The sequence below is a fragment of the Carcharodon carcharias genome, chromosome 17, assembly GCF_017639515.1.
Source record: "Carcharodon carcharias isolate sCarCar2 chromosome 17, sCarCar2.pri, whole genome shotgun sequence".
Classification (NCBI taxonomy): domain Eukaryota; kingdom Metazoa; phylum Chordata; class Chondrichthyes; order Lamniformes; family Lamnidae; genus Carcharodon; species Carcharodon carcharias.
The window spans coordinates 102,529,235-102,544,628 of NC_054483.1; the positions used below are offsets into that span (position 1 = coordinate 102,529,235).

Sequence of the window (15,394 nt, forward strand, 5' to 3'; positions counted from 1 at the left end):
CCCAAAGGGCTGAAATACCTGCTCCTGCTCCTATTTTTTTATGCTCAATAAATACTGGGTCTTGCCAGCGACACCCTCATCCTGTGAATTCATAAAAAAAGGAGGAAGAAGATAAAGAGAGTGAATCCACTTCCACTATCTGTGGGTGACTGCAATCTATCCCAATGTATGGCCACCTCCAGGAAAATGACATCAGGGCCCTCACAGCAGGAGGCATCTTTCCTGCAGACTCAGGGTGCTGCAGTACTGACTCTGAATTCCACTGCCCCAAGGGAGGGGGGTTGACAAGATGGGTGAGGTATTTGTGACCTCTCTCAGGACATCTGCATTCTGGAGTCTAATGTAAATACACAGCAATCCCCTCCATTCAAGCCTCCTTGTATAAGTGGTAAGAGTAGCAAGCTACAGCTAAATCGATCACTGAAGATGCGCACTTGACTGTTGCACTAATTGAATTGACACAATTTGATTTTTAGTGCACATTAAAACCTTTTCACTTTTGCCATGCTTGTGTGCCCTCTGCTTCCAAGACAATTTCTGTACCTGGCGTTTAAGCCATCGGTGTGGAATTTGGAACAGGTTTTCAAAGTGAATAGTTAGAGGATGGCAAAAGCATATGTGTCCTATTTGACTCTGATAAGTTTCTTCCTACATGTCCCCTCCATCACCAAGACAGCCTACTTCCATTTCCATACCATCCACCCCTGCTTCAGCTCATCCATACCTTTGTCACCTTCCAATGCTCTTCTGGCCAGCCTCCCATCTTCTACCCTCCATAAACTTCAGCTCATCCAAAATTCTGCTGCCCATGTCTCAACTCGCACCAAGCCCTGTTCAGCCATCACCCATTGTGCTCGCTGACCTACATTGGTTCCCAGTCTGACAACACTTCAATATTACAAATCTCATCCTTGTTTTCAAATGACTTCATGGTCTAATCTCTCCCAGTCTCTGAAATCTACAACCCTCCAAACTGGCACTTTTCTAATTCTGGCGCCTCACTCATCCCAATTTTAATTACTCCAATATTGGCAACTGTGCCTTCAGCTGACAAATCGTTGGAATTCCCTCCCTAAATCTCTCTATCTCTCTCTTCATGTTGATTCTTAAAACCTACCTCTGAATCAAAAGTGTCAGCCTGCATTACAAGCTCAAGTCTCTGAATTGGGGCTTGACCCACAACCTCCTGACTCAGAGGTGAGAGTGCTACCCATCGAGTTTTGGCTGACAGTTTCAAACTAGAGGTTGAAGTCTGTGTAAGGAATTCTATATGTAAATTACTGATCTTGTTTTGCAGCCTTCAGTTGCGGGGAACATGGTCTGCAAACTCTAGCTCCATACTGACAACTACTAGAAGGTGAGAGACAGCTTAAAGGATGATGAGATTCCTTCTCTTCGAATGACAATGTGCCTCACTGTTCCTCAAAGCTTTCATTTTCTGCTCTCTTGACATAAGGTTGAACCATCCCTCTCCCACTCACTGTCTTCAATATTTATCCTGTAATTAACAACACAGTGAGCAGCATCCCAGGGTCTGGCACATAAAACTTTACAATCTCTGTGTTTTACCCACTGTTAATAATTTAACTTTCTGAATCCCTCAAAGGCTGAGAGTTGGGGTATTTGCTTTTCTGCCCAGGCAGCTCCGCTCTTCTCTAGATGCTGGTTCATGTACCGCTGGCACATTCCCAAATCTCACCCAACAACAACAGCAACAGGCATTTATACAGTGCCCATAGTGTAGTAAAATGTCCTCAGGTGCTCCACAGCAGTGTTATAAAACAAAATTTGACTCAAAGTCACACAGGAAGACATTTGGACTGGTGACAAAGGCTTGGTCAGAGAGGTCAGTTTTAAGGAGCGTCGCAAAGGAGGAGGGAGAGATAGAGTGGCAGAGAGGTTCAGGGAGGGAATTCCAGAGATTGAAAGTACAGCTGCCAATGGTGGAGCGAGTGAAATTGGGGCTGTGCAGGAGACCAGAATTGGAGAAGAGAAGAGTTCTTGGAGAATTATTGAGCTGGAGAAGATTACAGAGATAGGGATGAGCGTGGCCATGGAGGGATTTGAACACAAGGATGAGAATTTTAAAATGTTGGGGTGGGGCGTGGTGGTGGTGGAATTGCTTGAGCAGTAACCAGCATGGGTCAGCGAGCACAGGGTGACAGGTGAATGGGACTTGCTGTGAGGTAAGACATGGCAGCAGAGCTCTGGATGAGCTGAAGATTGTGGAGTATGGGAGCCCAGAATGAAGCAATTTTAGTGAACAAGTCAGATTTAAATTTGGATTCTATGAACTACTGCCCATTCTGTTAACTTTTTCCTTATTCGTTTTGGAAGGTGAGCAACACTGGCAATGCTGGTATTTGTTGCTCATCCCTAATTTCCCATAAGACCAGAGAAGATCAAATCCAGACATAGGCTGAAGAGTATTGTCCATTCAATGAATTGGACACACAGAATCTTGTGGGTCCATCTCTAGATGTGCTGCACTAGTTTTCAGCTTAGATAAGACCTGCCTGAGGTAGGCAGTAAAACGCACCTGTTTTCAGGAAGGTCAGATTTCAGGTACTATTGACATACAGCCCCTTTGCCAGGTTCCAGAACATGAGAGTTGGTGCCTTTAGGCTCTGGCACTAATCGGCAGTTCTAACCAACCCCTAAGAAGGTACCAGCACATGTCTCTGTAATGCTGGCCGAGGGAGGTGAAGGGAGGTACAGGAGCTGTAAAGCAGGAAGATTCACAACCCAGTCATCTCACCTAATTGTGCCCTGTGAGTCAGAGATAAACAGGCAGACTGAAGGAAATCAACAGAGCTCTCTACTGTAGGCTGACAGCCATAGTCTCTGTCTCTGTCTCTCTTTCTCTGTGATATACACAGAACCCTTCACACTAAGCATAAATTCGCTGTGAATTTACTGCCCTGAACACCCTACAATGATACACACTCTGTGGCATCTGGTGTAATAAAGAACAAAACAAATTACACTCACTGGATATAAATTTTCCTTCGTTCACTTGCTCCATCTTTTAACACGCTATCATTCCCGGTCTGCAACAGAATTCAAGTTTATGCTGTTCAAAGGCCCTCAAATTCTTGGGAAAATCATGCAGTAAAATTTCATTGAACTATTGGATATGCAATAATTAAACTAACTTAAGCAGCAATTAAACTCCAATCCTGATTTGGGGTGTTTCATGGGACAGCGTAGAAGGAGCTTTACTCTGTATCTAACCCCGTGCTCTATCTGTCCTGGGAGTGTTTGATGGGGACAGTGTAGAGGGAGCTTTACTCTATATCTAAACCCGTGCTGTACCTGTCCTGGGAATGTTTGACGGGGACAGTCACCTATGAGCTTCACTTCTCAAGAAATCATTGTCACCTCTATTCCTCTTTCCTTCTCTAGATGTGCCTCACAAGTGGACCCAGAGTCACCTGAAGGTTCCGGTCCTTCTTGGCCATGGCCTTTCACCGACTCTACTCCTCCCAAACACCAGCCCCAAGATCTCTACTCTAAAAAGGGAGTTATATAGTGAAGAAGAGGGGCTGGCACAGGATTCTGCACAGCAGGAGTTGCTAAAGAAGAAGATATTGTTGCCCGACTATCAGAATACAGCACATCTTGGGTTGAAGAGCCAGGTATTGTGTGAATCACTGGCTTTGGTCTTTTTAACCACAACGTTAGAACGGCCTTTAGCAAAGTTACCAATATGTGACTATGGCCATTGTGAATTAGCCCTCCTCCTCCTTCTCGACTTGTCTGCAGCCTTTGACATAGTGAACCAAGCCATGCTGCTCAACACCTCTTCTCCATTGTCCAGCTGTGTGAGATTGCCCTTACCTGGTTCCATTCTTATCTATCCAGCCATAGACAGAGTATCACCTGAAATGGCTTCTCTTCCTTCTCCCACAACATTACCTCTGGTGACCCCCAAGGATCTATCATTGATCCCGTCTATTTCTCATCTACACAATGTGCCTCAGCAACATCACTTGAAAACACATCAGGTTCCACATATACACTGACAATACCCAGCACTACCTCACCATCACCTCTTTTGGCTCCTCCACTGTCTCTGATTTATCACACTACTTGTCCAACATTCAGTACTGGATGAGCAGAAATTTCCTCTAATTCAATACTGGGAAGTCTTCAGTCCCTACCATAAACTCTGTTCCCACCCACCGACTCCATCCTTCTTGCTGTCAGCAGTCTGAGGCTGAACCAGATTGTTTGCAGCCTTGCCCTTTTTGACGGCAGTTAGGAATAGGCAATAAATGCTGACCTTGCCAGTGACATTCATCCCGAGAAAGAATTAAAAAAACTGATCCTGAGCTGCGTTTATAACTCAATATCCATTCCATCACCAAGATGGCCATCTTCTACTTTGAAGCATCGCCCAACTCCACTCTTGCCTCAGGTCATCTGCTGCTGCAACCCTCATCCATGTTGCCCTATTTCGAAGCTGGTCTACTATATCCTTACCTGCATCAAGTCCCATTCACCCATCACTTCTGTATGCACTGACTTACATTGACTCCTAATCCGGTATCGCCTTGATTTTAAAATTCTTATCCCTGTTTTCAAATCCTTTCATGGCCTTAGCCCTCCCTATCTCTGTAATCTCCTCCAGCTCCACAACCCTCCAAGATCTCTGCGTTCCTCCGATTTTGATCTTGTGCACATCCCTGATTTTAATCATTCTACCACTGGCAGCCATAGCTTCAGCTGTCCAGGCCCTAAGCTCTGGAATTTTCTCCCTAAACCTCTCCAACTCCCTCCTCTTCCTTTAAGATGCTCCTTAAAACCTACCTCTCTGACCAAGCTTTTGGTCACCTGCCCTAATATCTCCTTATCTGGCTCTGTGTCAAATTTTGGTTGATCATACTCCTTCAGATTATTTTATTCCATTAAAGGCACAAGTTCAATGCAAGTTGTCTCTGTTGAAGAGAGAAAACGAACTAATGAAATAGACTCCCAAAAACAGGCTCCATCTTCTCCCCATCTGAAGTTAGTGAGCCTCAGAGACTCAATCATCTGATGTCCCTTTAGAGGGCAGTTCATGGTGGAAGCGTCCCAGAGCTAAAACAAGGCGGACAAGCAGACAAAAGAATAGTGAACGGGGTCTGATTGTTGATCAATCCTGTCGACAAAATGGACACTATCTTGTTTCAAAAAACACATCAAACAGTAACCCAGCCTTGACAAAGTGGGCTGTTGTGCAGCATTGTTGTTAGTTCACACAGTATGTGAGATGCTGATAGCATTTCATGCTTGGCTGTTGTAAACAGTTCATTAATTAGGGCCCAGTTCAGGTGTAGATGCACTTTGTGAATGGGAACTGGGCCCAGTGTAATTTTTTAAAACTTGTTTCAGATACCTTGGCTAAGAGCCGAGGCCCACAGTGCAGGTCCCCATCAAATGGAAAAGATTAAGGGAGAAACAGAGGAAGTCAAGTCATGTCAGATGAATAACTCGAGCTTGTGTTTAAAGATTGGGCAGATTGTTTGGGACTGGGGAAGGAACAGTTTGGATTTTCTGCCAAAGAATATATCCAGATGGGAAATGGTAGGTCTCAATTTCCATGGTGAAGATTCAGGAAGCAGCGCTGCTATGATGGGTTGGAGTGGTGATGGGGTATTAGTTGAAAGGGAGAAGATGGCCTCAACAGTCATTAATTAAAAACCGTCCTCTAAGGACATCATCACTTCAAAAACAAACAATTCAATAATTGTCAGCACGCTCGCTGTACTGATGAGCTACATTAGGCACTGAGCACATCCATCCAGTTAGCGGAGAACTAGACGTACTTCTGTGCTCCTGAAAACTTTCTGTGGGATAATGCACTGGTGCACGGACTAGGGATTGGGCCTGCTGTGGACTGTGATGCACTTCCAAGCACAATAGTCAAATTAGGCCATCCCCAGCAATCATAGCCCAGATTGCTGAACAACTTATGGTCACTTGGCTGAAAAAAAACTGAATGACAGGCTCTTTATGGAATTATACACCAGCATGAGTCAGTGTGTGTCACACGTATTCCAGGCTGACATGTATTCGCAGTGCAGTACCCAGACAGTGCTGCACGGTCACAGGTGCCGTCTTTTGAATGAGACTTTAAAATATGGCTCCGCCTGCCCTCTCAGGTGAATATGAAAAATTCAATGGACATTATTCAAAAAAGAATGGCGGGGGGTGGGTGTTATCCCCAAATTCCTGGTCAATATTTTATCCCTCAATAAACATCACTAAAAGAGAGTATCTTCTCATTATCACATTGCTGTTGTGGGAGCTTGCAGTGCATGAACTGGCTGCCACATTCCCTACATTACAACAGTGACTGCACTTCAAAAGTACTTTATTGGCTGTAAAGTGGTTTGGGATGTCATGAAAGGTGCTATACAGACGCAAGTTTGTCCTTCCATTATCAATTTGTTGCTGATTGTATTTCCCTCTTAAAGGTGGGATCAGCCTCTGTACCTCCTCTAGGGCCTGATGGCTCCCTGATGTCGAGGGGGAAGGGAGTAGAGGGGTCTCCAATTGGCCCTTGGGATGTATGGCGAGGCCCCACTGTTGGAGAGCACTTCAACAAACAAGCAAAGTGTTGTTCCAACACTTTATGGCCTGACTGTCCTGGCAGATGTGAACAAAAAAAACCCAGTGAAATTGTTCAGCTTAAGTGGGTTTTATGAGTGTTTTTCCCCAGAGTTCAGTGACAACTGCAGGCACGGATGCCACACATGTTGTCCAGGATTCACTAGGGAGAAATAAAAGAAGTTTATCCAATGTTTGTGCTGATGTTCAGCCCTGTCCGTAACACACACACAAACTAACTACAGACATCTTAACTTGGTGTAACATTGTTTCTGTGACTCTATGTTGCAGCCACACACACACAGGATGCACTCCCCAGCACCAATCATGGGATGGAGATCTGAAGCAAGTTCCCTGGCTGGGTGTTGGTATTGGTTCGAAAGGGGGGGTTGTGAGCTATTCAAGTGTCCCCACTAACCTTGCATAGACACACGGAATCTGAAGCTTCTGCATCAGTAAGTCTCAGTTCCCCATACACGCACATTTCAACAAGGGCCAGAGGTACGTGACCAGCCCAGGAATCCTGGCTGATTTATCTCCCATTGAGCTATCAGTGGCTCATTCTCATCTCTAATATCAGTGGTTGTGGGTTCAAGCGCTACCCATGCTAGGGACCTGGCACATAATCTAGACTGACATTCCAGTGCAGTAATGAGAGAGAGCTGCACTGTTAGAGGAGCTGTATTTCGAGTGAGATGTTGAACCGAGGCCCCTTCTGCCCTCTCAGGTGGACACAAAAGATCCCATGGCACTATTTCAAAGAAAAGCAGGGGAGTTATCCCCAGTGTCCTGGTCAATATTTATCTCTCAATTAACAGCTAGCATAGATTATCTGGTCATTTACTGCATTGCTGCTTGTGGGATCTTGCTCTGCGCAAATTGACTGCCATGTTTCCTATTACAACAGTGACTACACTTCAAAAAGTACTTCATTGGCTGCAAAGTGCTTTGGAACATCCTGAGCTCGTGAAAGATGCTACGCAAATGCAAGTCTTTTAAATGATTGAAAAGCAAAATATTGTGGATGATAGAAACCTAAAATAAAAACAGAAAGAGCTGAAAACACAGCAGGTTAGGCAGCATCTGTGGAGAGAGGAAGGCAGTGTTAACACTGTGTATTCACTGCACAGAGGCTGCCTGGCCTGCTGAGTATTTATAGCATTTCCTGCTTTTATTTCAAACTTCCAAGCGATGTCTTGTAGTACAGACTGGCTTGGGTTTTTTAATAATGTGACGATTTGCCTCACCTGTAGCTCAGTTCACCAGTAAATGGATATTTTAAAAATAAAACAAATATGGAGGGATGGATTCTCAAATTCAGGTAGGAATTATTCCAGCCATTGACATTGCAGCACCCTCTCACTATTGACCCTCCAACAATGCAGCACTCCTTCAGTACTGATCCAATGACAGTGTAGCACACCCTCAGTACTGATCCTCTGACAGTGGAGCACTCCCTCAGTACTGACCCTCCAACAGTGCAGCACTCTCTCAGTACTGACCCTCTGACAGTGCAGCACTCCCTCAGTTCTGATCCCTCTGACAGTGCAGCATTTCATACTGACTCCTCCAACAATGCAGCACTCCTTCAGTACTGCCACTCTCACAGTGCAGTGCTCCCTCAGTGTTGACCCTCAACCACTGCGGTGTTCCCTCAGCACTGACCCTCCAACAGTGGAACGTAGTACTGATCCTCTGACAGTGCAACATTCCCACTGCACTGACCCTGCAACATTGCATCTCTCGCTCAGTACTGAACCTGAAATTGCAGGGCTTCCTAAGAACTGAACTCCCGAAGGTGCAGAACTCACTCAGTACTGACCCACTGACACTGCAGCACTCCCTCAGTACTGCCCCTCTGCCAGTGCGGCATTCCCTCAGTACTGACCCTCCAAAAGTGCAGCACTCCCTCAGTACTGATCCTCTGACAGTGCAGCGCTCCCTCAGTTCTGATCCCTCTGACAGTGCAGCATTTCATACTGACTCCTCCAACAATGCAGCACTCCTTCAGTACTGCCCCTCTGCCAGTGCGGCATTCCCTCAGTACTGACCCTCCAAGAGTGCAGCACTCCCTCAGTACTGCTGCGACAGTGCAGCACTCCCTCAGTTCTGACCCTCCAACAGTGTAGCATTCCCTCAGTTCTGACCCTCTGAAATTGCAGCACTCCCCCAGTACTGCTCCTCTGACAGCGCAGCACTCCCTCAGTACGACCCTCCAACAGTGCAGACCTCCCTCAGTACAGACCCTCTGGCAGTGCCTCATTACTGACCCTCCGACAGTGCAACACTCCCTCAGCACTGAGCCTCCGACAGTGCGGCATTCACTTAGTACTGCCCCTCTGACAATGCAGTACTAATTCCCTCAGTACTAATGCAATTCATTCACGGGATGTGGGCTCCGCTGGCTGGGCCAGCATTTATTGCCCATCCCTAGTTGCCCTTGAGAAGGTGGTAATGAGCTGCCTTCTTGAACTGCTGCAGTCCATATGGTGTAGGTACACCCACAGTGCTGTTAGGAAGGAAATTCCAGGATTTTGACTGAGTGACAGTGAAGGAACAGCGATATATTTCCAAGTCACACTGGTGAGTGGCTTGGAGGGGACCTTCCAGGTGGTGGTGTTCCCATCCGTCTGCTGCCTTTGTGCTTCTAGATGGCAGTGGTCGTGGGTATGGAAGGTGCTGTCAAAGGAGCCTTGGTGAATTCCTGCAGTGCATCTTGTAGATGGTACACACTGCTGCTACTGTGCATCAGTGGTGCAAGGACTGAATGTTTGTGGATATAGTGCCAATCAAGCGTGCTGCTTTGTCCTGGATGGTGTCAAGCTTCTTGAGTGTTGTGGGAGCTGCACTCATCCAGGCAAGTTGGGAGTATTCCATCACACTCCTGACTTGTGCATTGTAGATGGTGGACAGGCTTTGGGGAGGCAGGAGTTACTCGTTGCAGTATTCCTAGCCTCTGACCTGCTCATGTAGCCACATTATTTATATGGCTAGTTCAGTTCAGTTTCTGGTCAATGGTAACCACCAGGATGTTGATAGTGAGGGATTCAGTGATAGTAATGCCCTTGAACATCAAGGGGCAATGGTTGGATTCTCTCTTGTTGGAGATGGTCATTGTCTGGCACTTGTGCGGCACAAATGTTACTTGCCACTTGTCAGCCCAAGCCTGAATAGTGTCCAAGTCTTGCTGCATTTGGACATGGACTGCTTCAATATCTGAGGAGTCGCAAATGGTGCTGAACATTGTGCAATCATTAGCGAACATCCCCACTTCTGACCTTATGTTGGAAGGAAGGTCATTGATGAAGCAGCTGCAGATGGTTGGGCCGAGGACACTACCCAAGGAACTCCTGCAGTGATGTCCTGGAGCTGAGATGACTGACCTCCAACAACCACAACCATCTTCCTTTGTGCTAGGTATGACTCCAACCAGCAGAGAGTTTTCCCCTTGATTCCCATTGACTCCAATTTTGCTCTGGCTCCTTGATGCCACACTTGATGTCAAGGGCAGTCACTGTCACCTGACCTCAGGAGTTCAGCTCTTTTGTCCATGTTTGAAGCAAGGCTGTAATGAGGTCAGGAGCTGAGTGACCCTGGCGAAACCCAAACTGGGCGTCAGTGAGCAGGTTATTGTTAAGCAAGTGCCGCTTGATAGCACTATTGATGACCCCTTCCATTACTTTGATGATGGAGACTGAGAAGGCAGTAATTGGCCTGGTTGAATTTGTCCTGCTTTTTGTGTACAGGACATACCTGGGCGATTTTCCACATAGCTGGCTAGATGCCAGTGTTGTAGCTGTACTGAAGCACAAGTCTTCAGTACTATTGCCAGAATACTGTCAGGGCCCATAGCCTTTGCAGTATCCAGCGCCTTCAGCCATTTCTTGATATCACGTGGAGTGAATCGAATTGGCCAAAGACTGACATCTGTGATGCTGGGAACCTCCAGAAGAGGCTGAGATGGATTATCCACTCGGCACTTCTGGCTGAAGATTGTTGCAAATGCTTCAGCCTTATCTTTTGCACTCATGTGCTGGCCTCCCCCATCATTGAGGATGGGCATATTTGTACAGCTTCCTCCTCCAGCGTGTTGTTTAGTTGTCCACCACCATTCATGACTGGATGGTGTGTGGACTGCAGAGCTTAGCTCTGACCTGTTGATTGTGGGATCGTTTAGCTCTGTCTATCACTTGCTGCTTATGCTGTTTGGCACACGAGTAGTCCTGTATTATAGCTTCACCAGGTTGACTCCTCAATTTTAGGTATGCCTGGTGCTGCTTCTGGCATACCCTCCTGCACTCTTCATTAAATCAGGGTTGATCCCCTGGCTTGATGATAATGGTAGAGAGGGGGATATGCCAGGCCATGAGGATACAGATTGTGTTCGAGTACAATTCTGCTGCTGTTGATGGCCCACAGCGCTTCATGGATGCCTGGTCTTGAGTTGCCAGATCTGTTCGAAACCTTTCCCATTTAGCAGGGTGGTAGTGCCACACAACACGATGGAGGGTATCCTCAATGTGAAGACGGAACTTTGTCTCCCCAACGACTGTGTGGTGGTCACTTCTATCGATGGACTGTTATGGACAGTTAAATGTGCAACAGGCAGGTTGGTGAGGATGAGGTCCTCTGCTCCTCTGACAATGCAGCACTCCCTCAGGACTGCACCAGGAGTTCCAGGCTGGATTATGTGCTCAAGTATGTTGAAAGAGGCTGGAATTCACCACCACCTGATCCTGAAGCAAGAATGCTACCCACTGATCCTCAGCTGTCAGCTCTGGTGGGCTCTGATGTCCACCATAGCCTGTCCACACTCACTGTTGAGGCTTACGTGAAAAATTGGCCTCTGTATTGTTTGGCAGAGTGATACCTGCTCAAATTGAACAGCAGCAGGATGAGAGTCAACATGGGGCAAGGGGATGAAAAAATAGCAATTCTAAAGATGCAAAGATTACCAAAATCGCGATCGTCCAAAGTCTAATTTGTGCTCCATTCGATAAAGGAAAGTTCCAGAGCCTTCTGATTAGCCTAGCAAAACAAAATGGCTTGCTGTGAGGAACTTGGAGTTGTTTATCAATAGTGCTTGTTTAAGACCAATTTCTAGAGAGTGTGGAAAGGCTGCCATACTCCCCATGGGGAAGACAATGACTGGGGAAGCAGGGCATGCATTGCATCAGGCAGCAACCAACAGCAATTTTCAACATATCAGGCAGATCTGGTAGACATTATGGATTCTGGTTTTGACATGTCAGATTCTTGATTCCCCTCATTGCCCTTTTCTTCCCCCTTTCTCATCTGAAGTTGCTGCTAAGAGCTGTTGGGGTACAGTTTACTGCAGGGGCCCTTCTGCTACCAGCTGTCAAATCTCAACACCCTCCGGCCGGCCACCCACCTTCAGTACATCCAAAACTCTGCTGCCCATGTTAAAACTCAGATACCGTTCACCCATCACCTCCTGTGCTCACTCACCTACATTGGTTCCTGGTCCAGCAACGCCTCAATTTTAAAAGTCTCATCCTCATTTTCAAATCTCTCTATGGCCTCACCCATGCCTATCTTTGTGATCTCCTCCAGCCCCACAACCCTCCCAGATCTCTGCACTCCTGTAATTTTGGCCTCTTGCACATCCCTGGCTTTTAATCACTCCGCCGTGAATCGCACCATCTGGCCTCTAAGCTCTGGAATCACCTGCTATTCAAGTACAGGGCATCACAGTCCCTTGTCTAATGTGGATGTGCTCACACTTGCCCAGCAGGGCTCATTCCACAATAGGTAGGAAGTGAAATGTCAACATATTCATTTCCACCTGCAGCTTGGCGTCCCTGTTGCTGAGTATGCTGTGTGCTTCAGTAAGTGAGAACGCCTTGCCTGTTTTTGCACCTTTAACAGACTCAGGACACCGCAAAACGCTTCACAACCAATGAGACACTCTTTTGCAATGTCCTCACAATGTTGTAAAGTAGGAAATACAGCAGCCAATGCACAGCAAGATCCAGGTGGATTATCTCCTCTCGGCTATGGAGCAGGCCCTGAACCCATGACTTTCTGTCTCAGGACAAGACTCCTCTGTGTTTCCATTCCCCTTTGGGTCAGTGATGCTGTATCCATCTCCTACCACCTCACTCCAACAATGAGCATCACTCCGAGCAAAAAGCAGTATCAGCCAACAGACCGGAGCTCCTCAGGCAGGCAGAGCAGTGATTACATTCCTGAGTCATGTCTCAGTTGGCAGGGTTCTTGCCTCTGAGTCAGCAGGCTGTGTGTTCATACCCTACACCAGAGACTTGAGCCCAAAAATCCAGGCTGACCCTCTCAGTGCAGTACTGAGGCTGCAGTGTTAGTGCTGCCTTCCTTCAAACCAAGGCCCTGTCTGCCTTCTCAGTTTAATGCGATTATAAAAGATCCCATGACATGAGTTCGAAGAAGAGAAGCAGTGTTCTCCTCGGTTTCTTGAACAATATTGATCCCACATTCAACATCACAATAACAGATTATCTGGTCATTGTCACATAGCTGTTTGTGGGAGCTTGTTGTGCGCAAATTGGCTGCCATGTTTCCTACATTACAACAATGAGTACAAATGGCTGTAAAGTGTTGTGAGACATCCTGAGGATGTGAAGGCACTATATAAATACAAGCCTTTCTTTATCAAGTGCACCGGCATTTGGAGGACAGTACCATTACTGTTTGGCGTATTTTTACAGTACCTGCATTTTTATAGCACCTTCACAGGAGTGTTATCTTAAAAAAAAGCACATAAGGAGGTACTAAGATGGGTGACCAAAAAGCTTGGTCAAAGTGGGTGTTAAGGGAGGAGAGAGAGAGAGAGAGAGAGAGAGTTGAGAGATTTAGGGAGGGAATTCCAAAGCTTGGCTCCCAAGCAGCTGAAGACACAGCCGCCAGTAGTGGAGCGATGGAAATCAGAGATATGCAAGAGTCCAGAATTGTCACAGCGCAGAGATCTCAGAGGGTTCCACAGCTGGAGGAGATTCCAGAGATAGGGAGGAGTGACACTATGGAGGGATTTGAAAACGAGGATGAGAATTTTTAAATCGAGGCATTGCTCGACCAGTCTAAAAAACATCTGCAGTGTACCAACTGAAGAAACTGGGAACAGGGAGGTAGTGTGCGGGGCATGGTGGGGTGTGGGACAAGGTGCCGGTGGAAGGAACAATTCAAGAAATACTTCATCATCCTGAGAGGAGGAAGAAAAGAAATAACTTACAATTATGGATTGGAATTAACACCTTCGGGACAGGCTGTGCGCACATGAGGCCTGGGGCTAATACGCAACTCAGTAATGGCTGCTCCTGGGAAATGGAGAAATCTAATCACAAGAGAGAGAGTATGATGTGTGTGTTTGTGTTGTGGGGGTTGTCTATGTGTGTGTTGGGAGTTTGTCTGTGGGTGTGTGTCGGTGGGTTGTGTGTGGGTGTGTGTATGTTTTGGGGTATGTGTGTGTGTGGGTACTGTATGTGTTGGGGGGGCTGTGCTTGTGTGTGTTGGGGGGCTTGTGCATGTGGGTGTGTTGCAGGAGTTGTGCGTGTGTGTGTGTTGGGAGTTGTGTGCGGGTGTGTGTACTGGGGGGTTGTCTGTGGGTGTGTGTGTGTGTGTGTGGGTACCATATGCGTTAGGGTATTGTGTGTGCATTTGGGTGTTGCGGGGATCTTGCGTGTATATGCGTGTTGGGGGTGTGTGTGTGTGTATGTTTGTTGGAGGGTTTTGCTTGTGTGTGTATTGGGTGTGTGTGTGTTTGTTGGAGGGTTTTGTGTGTGTGTTTGTTGGAGGGTTTTGTGTGTATGTGTGTGTTGGGGATGGGTGTGTGTGTTTGTTGGAGGGTTTTGTGTGTATGTGTGTGTTGGGGATGGGTGTGTGTGTTTGTTGGAGGGTTTTGTGTGTGTGTGTGTGTGTGTTTGTTGGAGGGTTTTGTGTGTGTGTGTGTGTTTGTTGCATGGTTGTGTGTGTGTTTGTTGGAGGATTTTGTGTGTATGTGTGTGTTGGGGATGGGTGTGTGTGTGTGTTGGAGGCTTTTGTGTGTGTGTGTGTTTGTTGGATGGTTGTGTTTGTGTGTTTGTTGGAAGGTTTTGTGTGTGTGTGTTTGTTGGAGGGTTTTGTGTGTGTGTGTGTGTGTGTGTGTTTGTTGGAGGGTTTTGTGTGTGTGTGTGTTTGTTGGAGGGTTTTTTGTGTGTGTGTGTGTGTGTGTGTGTTTGTTGGAGGGTTTTGTGTGTGTGTGTGTGTGTTTGTTGGACGGTTTTCTGTGTGTGTGTGTGTGTGTGTTGGGGGTGGGTGTGTGTGTGTGTAGATACACAATTGGCAGGATAATAGTACACATTTGTAACAGGATCAAACACTCTGCTTTCTATCAATTTGAGTGTTGTGGGGAATGTGATAGCCAGTGATATCCAATACCTTGCAGAACATGCTTAGTTGTGAGCCTGATTTTAATTTACGATGTGATCCTGTTTGTGTACACCTCAGTGTCTCTGTGTTTACCAAGCACCTGTTGAGTTATTTCCTGATTAGTTTGATGGGCGCGTTGTGTCTCTTCCGTTTACAAGAAGCCAATGTTAAACCACGCAAAGTGGAGTTGTGACAAGAATCAGTTATCTGTTTCCATTCCTCCAGGACATTTACCTTCCCTTTACCCTCCTCCCCCTTCTCACTGGACACTTTGCTGCACTTAACTCATTTTTATCCTTTGAAAGGTATTTTCTGCTCTCTGCACTGTTTGCTAATCTCAACCGGAACAGCACTTGGGGCTCTGAAACTGACCCTGGGCTAAGGAAGGGGAGCAAAACAT

The 15,394-nt window shown here is 46.6% G+C and overlaps 1 long non-coding RNA gene across 1 annotated transcript; it reads left to right on the forward strand.

The window, feature by feature from the left end:
- LOC121290224 lies at positions 1–3,610 on the forward strand. Its single transcript, XR_005945724.1, has 3 exons — positions 1–1,197; positions 1,298–1,357; positions 3,406–3,610. It is a non-coding gene; the product is annotated as an uncharacterized LOC121290224 (long non-coding RNA).
- The last annotated feature ends 11,784 nt before the right edge of the window (positions 3,611–15,394 follow it).